Source organism: Colobus angolensis, unplaced genomic scaffold (genome assembly GCF_000951035.1).
Source record: "Colobus angolensis palliatus isolate OR3802 unplaced genomic scaffold, Cang.pa_1.0 Scaffold37, whole genome shotgun sequence".
Classification (NCBI taxonomy): Eukaryota; Metazoa; Chordata; class Mammalia; order Primates; family Cercopithecidae; genus Colobus; species Colobus angolensis.
In genome coordinates this window covers 6,730,689-6,739,120 of record NW_012117043.1, presented here as the reverse complement: position 1 = coordinate 6,739,120, position 8,432 = coordinate 6,730,689, and the positions used below count along the sequence as shown (strand labels likewise).

Below are 8,432 nucleotides of genomic sequence, written 5' to 3'. Positions count from 1 at the left end.
CCCCATCAGACTGGGTATGCTCATGTACATTATTGGTTCTCCATGTTCGCTACAATCATAAGCAGAATTTTAAAAAATTATGAAGCCTAGGGCCCTCCCTAGCAAAATAAGTCACTCTGGGGTGGAACTCAGGTACCATCATGAGTTGTTGGCTTGTTTTCATCGGTACATTTAAAACTAATCATGTTTAGCCTTGTTGGCACATTAGAATCACTTGGGGAGCTTTAAAAAAGCCTACTGCCCAGCCTGTCCCTCAGGCCAATTAAATCACAATCTCATGGGTAAAACCAAGAATCAGTATTTTTTAAAGTTCTCCAGGTGATTACAACATACAGCCAAACTGACCTATGTTTGCCACATTTGAGATAATTCTAATGCTAATTCACCTGTAAAGGATTATTCCAAAAAAAAAATCCCAACATTTAGATGCCACAGTGCTCTAAGAAAAAAAAATGCATTTAAAGTGGAAGATCTTACAATTTTGAAATGAAATGTATTAAAAATTAAATGGAACTAAGTTCGATTTCTGGCAATATGGCAGACTAAGTAACTTGAAAATCCTCCCATCATAAACCACCTATAAATACTGGTCAGGATGTAATAAACACCCATTTAAATGAGCTCTTGGGACAGTAAGCAAAGGCTCTCAGAGTCAGGAAGAAGAGGGAGATTATAGCATGGTATGCAAGTAAGCTGAGGTTCAACTGGTCTCAGGCAGGTTTGCTGGTGTTGGGAGCCTGAGGTTTGAGCATCAAAATGGAAGGAGATTGTGCTTAAGGTCCATTAAAAGTGGGAAAATGGAACTAAGAATCCCCATAAAGTTGGAACCCCGTAAAGCTAGAACCCCCCCGAATCACTAGAGAAATAATCAGTGGAAAAATAATCTCCCCAATGTCACAAGGAGACAAGAAAATGTGCCTGTCTTTGGTATGGGTTAAGGGTGGGGAGAAAAGGGCTTTACTGAGAATTTGGGATTATAATGTGGTATGGTCCAGGAACCCCCAAGCTGAGAATGAATACAGAAATACAGACCCAATGCCAAACTATACAATGTATGTGGATATAATCCTCCACAAGCAAGATGTAGCAGGCACAAAGGTCCCAAGAACCTCAGGTAACAGAACTATCAGGCAGACTATAAAATAAGTAAGTTTAAAATTATTAAAGACACAAAGGAACCTTTGACACCATGAGAAAATAACACAACACTCTAAAAAAGGTAGATTTAAAAATATAACTAAATAGGATTTCTAGAAATGACAAATGTAGTAACCAAAATGAAAAGCTCAGTGATGAGTTAAACAGCAGATTAGACAGAGTTGAAGAAAGAACCGCAGATGGATCTGAGAAAACTGCCCAGGAAGCAGCAAAGACAAAGTGAAGAAAAGTCTGACAGATTCAGAGTATGCTGGATAGAAGGAGAAGATGCATTATACATTTCATGTAAGTACCAAAAGACAAGGAGAGGGATATTTCATTTACAGAATCCCAAAATTATGCATATACAATGAGTATTGAATCAGATAAAGAACAAGAAATTCATACTTGAATATGGCAGAGTAAAAATGCAGGAAGCCAAAGACAAGGAAAAAGTCTTAAAACCAGAGAGAAAAGACGCATTACCTACAAAGGAATGACAATTAGACTCATAGCAAATGTTTCAGAAATAAAGAATAGGAAGACATGGTATATTAAAAAAAAGTGCTGGGGTAAAATAACTGCCAATCTTGAGTATTACACCCAGAGAAATCATCATTCAAGAGTGAGAGTGAAATATGATATGTTTGTGTTAGTGGAGAGAGCGTATTACTCACACAATCCCCTGAAAAAAAACTAAAGGTTATGTTTCAGGGGAAAGGGTCTATATTGAGAAGGAAATTGGTAAATATGGGCAAATCTAAGTGATGAATTGACTGTATATAAAATTACAATAGAGGTTAAAATTAGGGGTATAAAAACTAGGTGGATCTAAAATAACAAGCAACACTAAAACATAACGAGAGGATGTAACTGAAGTTGAATCATTCTTAGCTTATTGAATAGTTCTAGGGCACTTAATTTACTTTAGATCACATGTACAGGTTAAAATTGTAATCACTGAAAGAGCAGAAATAGAATTTACAACTTCCCGCCAGATGCAGTGGCTCACGCCTTTAATCCCAGAACTTTGGGAGGCCAAGGCAGGCCTAGGCAGGCCTAGGCAGGCCTCAACTGATCTGCCTAGATCAGTTGAGGTCAGGAGTTTGAGACCAGCTGGCCAACATGGTGAAACCCCATCTCTACTAAAAATACAAAAATTAGCTGTGGTGGTGGGTGCCTGTAATACCAGCTACTCGGAGGCTGAGGCAGGAGAATTGCTTGAACCCAAGAGGCAGCGGTTGTAGTGAGCTGATTGTATCACTGCACTCTAGCATGGCTGATGGAGCGACACTCCATCTCAAAAAAAAAAAAAAAAAGGCCTCGGCCTCCCAAAGTGCTGGGATTACAGGTGTGAGCCACCATGCCTGGCCAATAGGATCTCTTATACATTGCTAGTAGGAGTACAAATTGGAACACCACTTTGGAAAACAGCTTAGTTTTACCTTGTAAAATTTTACATTCACATATGTTACAACCCAGCAATTACTCCAAAGAGAAATTTCTGATCTATGTGCATCAGAAGGTAAGAATGTTCATAATAACACTGTTTATAATAGCAAAAAAAAAAAAAAAAAAAAAAAAATTCCTGACAACAACCCAAAGGCTTGTTTGTGAGAGAATGGAGAAACTAAACTGTGGCACACTCACATAATGGAATATTATACAACTGGGAGAAAGAATGAACTACAACCAGTTACAAAAATCTAACTGAGTTCCCCCTGCCCCCCAGGGCCCTGGCTAGAGGATCTGATTGATTCTTAGTAATTTCATATTGAGTAAATTATCAAGCCTCAGAAATTTTTCATAAAATTTCAAAACAAAAAGTAAAACAAAACAGAATATTAGCCATTGATATGCATAAAACTTTTTAAAATCATAACAAATACAAGATTCAGATTGACGGTTACTTTAGAGGAACATAATAGGGAGGAGCGTATAAGCAGATGTTACATAAGTCATTGTTTCTGTTTTAGTTCTCTGGTTGAATAGTAGGTTTATAGGTATTCATGACATCAGCAAATAAAATAAAATAGGACCAGGAGTATACACAGTGATGCTAGTGTGCTATACTAGAGATTGTGATTAATATATTTTTGTGCCCCTAAATTGTGATATTTCATGATACTTAAAAATATCAGCAACACAATTAATGTAAATGGACTAAACTTACTAATTGGCACAATAAATAATGAACCAGAGCTAGCTATATGCTATTTACAGGAGACCGAACAACATGGAAAGGTTGAAAGTAAAAGGGAAGAGGGAAAGAGAAAGAGCTATTAGTCAAGGGCTAAGTAAAAGAGTAGTTACATTTATTACAGACAAAGTAGACTTTAAAGCAAAAGGCATTAGGGATAAGTATCTTCTGTGCCAATATTAAAGGAATAATTCACTAGGAAAATAGCAAATCTAAGCTTGTGTGCACCTCATAACAAGGCCTTAAAATACACAAAGCAAAAAGTATGAGAAGTAGAAAATGCATAGTTATAGTGGGAAATTTCAACAGTTCTTTTTAATGTACCTGACAACGTACTTTTAAAATACAGCAAAATTTGAGAGAATTACAGGAGAAACTGGCAAATCTAGTCATATAGAAATTTTAATGTACTTCTATAAAAAGCAATAGGTCAAGCAGACAAAATATTAGTAAGGCTACAGGAAATCTAGATAATATAATTAATAAGTCTGATCTAATAGACTCATATAAAATGCTATACTTAAAAATTAAGGCATATACATTCTTTTCAAAACTACATGAAATATTTATAAAAATTGGCTGCACCAAAGCAAGTTTCAATAAATAACAAAGAATGTGCTTCATATAGATCCCGTTCTTTGACCTTAATTCAGTTAATTTAGATGTTAGTAACTAAAGAATAACCTCAAATATCCCTCAAATACACCTGTATTAATTCACTGGTCAAAGAAGAAATTGTATCTGAAATCTAATTTTTTTTTTTTTTAAACAGGATCTCGCTCTGTCACCCAGGCTGGAGTAGTGACGTGATCATGGCTCACTACAGTCTCAACTTCCCAGGCTCAAGTGATCCTCCCACCTCAGCCTCCTGAGTAGCTGGGCCTATAGGTGCATGTTAGCATACCTGGCTAGTTTCTAGAAAAGTTTTCTTTTGCAGAGATGGGGCCTCACTATGTTGCCCAGGCTGGTCTCAAACTCCTGGACTCAAGTGATCCTCCCACCTTAGCCTCCCAAAGTGCTGGGATTACAGGCATGAGTCATTGTGTCCAGCCTAAAATCTAAACTTTTTTTTTTTACCTCAATGATAATAAAAAGTCTGTATATCTTGTGGAATATAGCTTGAGTGGTACTTAAAGTGAAATCTGTAGTCTTAAATGTTAAAATCAGAAAACAGATGGCTAAAAATTAATTACCCAAGGCACCAATTCAAAAAGAAAAAAAAGAGCAACAGAATAAATCCAAAAAGAGCAGAAGGGAATACTATATGATATATATTAATATTATATTATATATTATATTATACTATATAATAGTACATATTTTCTATTGTGCCATATATAAGAATATAATGTATAAGGACAAAACTTACTGGAACAGAAAAAGAAACAATATTTAAACTAAAGTTTGGTTCTCTGAAAACACTAATAGAAAGTAGAAAGAAAACACTAGTAAAAAAAAAAAAAGATCTCTGGCACAGCTGATCCAGATAAGAAAAAATACATATAAAATGATATTTGGAATGAAAAAATAAACATTATGGATAGATACAGCAGAGATTAAAATACATTAAAAGATAACTATGAACAGCATTTTGTCAACACATTTGAAAACCTAGATGGTATAGATAATTTCTTTGAAAAATATAGTGTATAAAAATAGATTCAAGAAGAAAACAGAGAACCTGAAGAGATCTACAAGCGTTAAAGAAATGGAATCAGGGCCGGGCGCGGTGGCTCAAGCCTGTAATCCCAGCACTTTCGGAGGCCGAGACGGGCGGATCACGAGGTCAGGAGATCGAGACCATCGTGGCTAACACGGTGAAACCCCGTCTCTACTAAAAATACAAAAACTAGCCGGGCGAGATGGCGGGCGCCTGTAGTCCCAGCTACTCTGGAGGCTGAGGCAGGAGAATGGCGTAAACCCGGGAGGCGGAGCTTGCAGTGAGCTGAGATCCGGCCACTGCACTCCAGCCTGGGCGACAGAGCGAGACTCCGTCTCAAAAAAAAAAAAAAAAAAAAAGAAATGGAATCAGTAGTTAAAAATCAACCCACGAAATGTCTATCCCAGATCCAGACAATTTACCCGCAAGTTCTACCAAACATTCAAGGAACACATAACTCCAATTTTATACACACTGTTCCAGAAAATGAAAAAAGAAGGAACATTTACCAGTTCATTTTATGAGACCAGTATAACCAGACAAAAGCAGTATGAAAAGGGAAAACTGCAACCAATTTGACTTATGAACATGAATACAAAAAGAATCCTAGAATGAAATTAAACGTTGACCATCATTCATTCATTCATCCATTCACTCATTCAGTCAATACTCATTCAGTCAATCATTATTTATTGAGCATTAACCATGCGCCAGCAGGCACTGTGCTGGTACATGGAGAGCAGAAAGGGACAGGAGCTTCTGGCTTAGAGGAGATGGGCAATAAAGCAAATGATCATACAGGGTAAGGTACACAGAGGACATTCTGGTAAGGTAACTGCATATCTAAGGGCATTGGACCCTGTCAGAGAGGTCTGGGAAAGATTTCCAGGCACATAAGTGGAGTAAGGGTGGATGTGGGAAGACTGTTTTGTGAGCTGTTGCAGGGCCTCGGGTGGGAGATCTGGGATGCAGTAGCAAGAAAGATGGATTTGAACTTGGGCTTCCTTTAGAAAAGCTAAGTGGAGATGTTGAATAGGAAACTGACCAGAGCCTGGAGCTCTTCAGGAAGGGTGAGGCTGGAGATTTCAATTTGAGTGGCATCAACATGTGTTTAAACCCATCCTGGAAGACTGAGTTTGAAGAAGGAAGTGTCCAACATTGTCCTGGGCTGTTGAGACTTTCAGAGGGTTGAGGACTGATATTATGCTGCTTGTATTCTCCTGAGGCAGGGGCTACATTGAGTGAGCTGGAGAAAAAAAATGCATAAAATAATAATAATAATAATAATAACAATAATAAGCTATTACAAATAATGTAGTGCATAGGGGCAGCCAAGAGGGAATTTTTTTGGACAATGAAACTATTCTGCATCTTGATTATGGTGGTGGTTACATGACTCTATGCATAAGTCAACACTCATAGAATTACAGACCAAAAAGAGTAAAGGTTACCATATATAAATTAAAAATAAATGAGTAAAAACAATGTAGTAATGGAGACTTAAAATCCAGTTCTTTCTAAGCCACTGACTTTGTAACTGCAGCTCTAGTCCCTCTCTGGATTTTAAATCAGTTCTGTAAGTGTCAGCTTGTGGAGGTCTATAGCACAGAAGAAGGGCCCCCAACTCTCGCCTTGTGAGGGACAGAATAAACATGCAGGCAGCAGAGGCCACATGGCATTGGACTGATGATCAGAGGGTGGGGGTGGGGTGTAGCCTGGTGAGTTTGGCACCTCTGAGACCCTGATGTATAATGAGGGGATTAGATTAGGAAAGTCCTTTCTACCTAGGATGGCCTGTGGTTCTACTGTCAAAATCCCAAACACAATACAATGAGCTCTGTTGTCTGCATATTGTTGAGAATAATCAATCATAATAAACAATCATCATAACAACTGGCCGTTCAACACATGAGAGCCCAGATAATTTGGGAAGGAGCTTGGAGTGACAGGAAATGTTTGGGTTTGTGGTTTAAAGCCTTAGAGCACCTTCTCAATATGATTATATTGAGTAGTGATTGATAATAAACACGAACCAGGTTTACAGTGATAAAAGGAACTTTTACAACATGGCTTCACTTCAGCCTCTCACCTTCACCCCATCAATCCTGTCAAGGAGGAATTACTGCAATTCAGGGAACGGGGAGATTGAGGGTCTGGTCACTCAAGGATATGGCTGGTGTTGAGATTTTCCAAATATTCCATTTTTCCAAAACCCACAGTGGATTTGGTACAGTTTTGGTGTTGAATGTCTTCCTTTGTCTCCTAATCCTATGAAAATTAATGGAAAAGTGTTAATTGGGTATCAATTCATGCTTAACATTAATCTCAGTATTTGATGAACCACAACTTTATGTTGCCCCTCACGCCATATTAACTCAGTTTACTGCAACAATTTAAAACAATACAGATTTAAAACAATATAGATAATTGTATCCGTATTGTTTCAAATGCCCCATAAATTGAAACCAGCCCGAATTTGGCCAGCCTAGAATCTGCCGGAGAAACGTGCGATGCCTTTGGAAGGCTACAGACACCGTCTTTTTGGAGTTTTCAGTGCATGAAGGTATGAAACCAGCATTTATTAAGCACCCACTGTATGCCAGAACCCGTGCTGTACAATACTGCTGCTCCTAAGGTGGGAGTGATTCTGAAGCCTTCTGCCACCAGCTACCTCTGCAGGTCGTGAGGGGTCTTGGGCTATTTCAGTCTCATGCACTTTATTATCCTGGCATACAAAGGCTGGGTAATTTGAGAAATAAAATATATAACGAACGGATTAAACAGGGGTTTCCTGAAATAACCACCCTTCCCAGCCATCCCAGAGGCACTCCAAAAGTACTTCTCGTTATATACAAACATTTGCTTTGAACCTCAATCATGTGACCTTGACTCCTATAACCTATCTTATTATATTTTTAAAACACTATATGATTAACACGGAAACCCTTTTTTTCGGCACTTTCTCGCCACTGGAATCGCGTCAGTTTCTCAAAGTTCCAAAATAACCTTTCCCGGGCACGGATTGGTACCTCTACTAGGGAAGGGCGGGGAACCGCGCAAGACGTGCCGGTGTGGAGCGAGAGCCAGAGAGAACTTCCAGCGCAAAAGGAAAATAAAACTTGTGGCTGGTGTTTGTGCAGGAGGGTCTCCGCTATCCTGAAGCCCCCCGATCCTGGGGGGTCTCAGGGGCCGCCAGAGAAGCGCCGGGGTGTGGGTTTGCTCCCGACGTCCTTGACCTAAATTTCTGAGCCGTGGCTGGAAACAGGGCACAGCGCAGGGCGGGCGGCTGGTGCCATCTCCGGATCTCGGCGGCAGGGGCCGGCAAACTTGAATGGAGAGGGCGAGCTAGAGGGAGTGGGGGGCGTCTTCTCCCTGGTCCGGGTGAGGAGCCGCAGCAAGCTCCCCGCGCCTCCCCTCCCCCGATCCACCCGCCCC

At 39.4% G+C, this 8,432-nt stretch overlaps 1 protein-coding gene across 1 annotated transcript in view; it reads left to right on the top strand.

Annotated features, from left to right (window-relative positions):
* Nucleotides 1-8,076: 8,076 nt before the first annotated feature.
* The window catches only part of MSI2 (musashi RNA-binding protein 2), a 435,331-nt gene continuing 434,975 nt past the window's right edge, over nt 8,077-8,432 (top strand). Inside the window, exon 1 of the mRNA XM_011953723.1 lies at nt 8,077-8,207. The gene's annotated coding sequence lies outside the window, so the exon portion shown is untranslated. The remainder of the gene's footprint in view (nt 8,208-8,432) is intronic.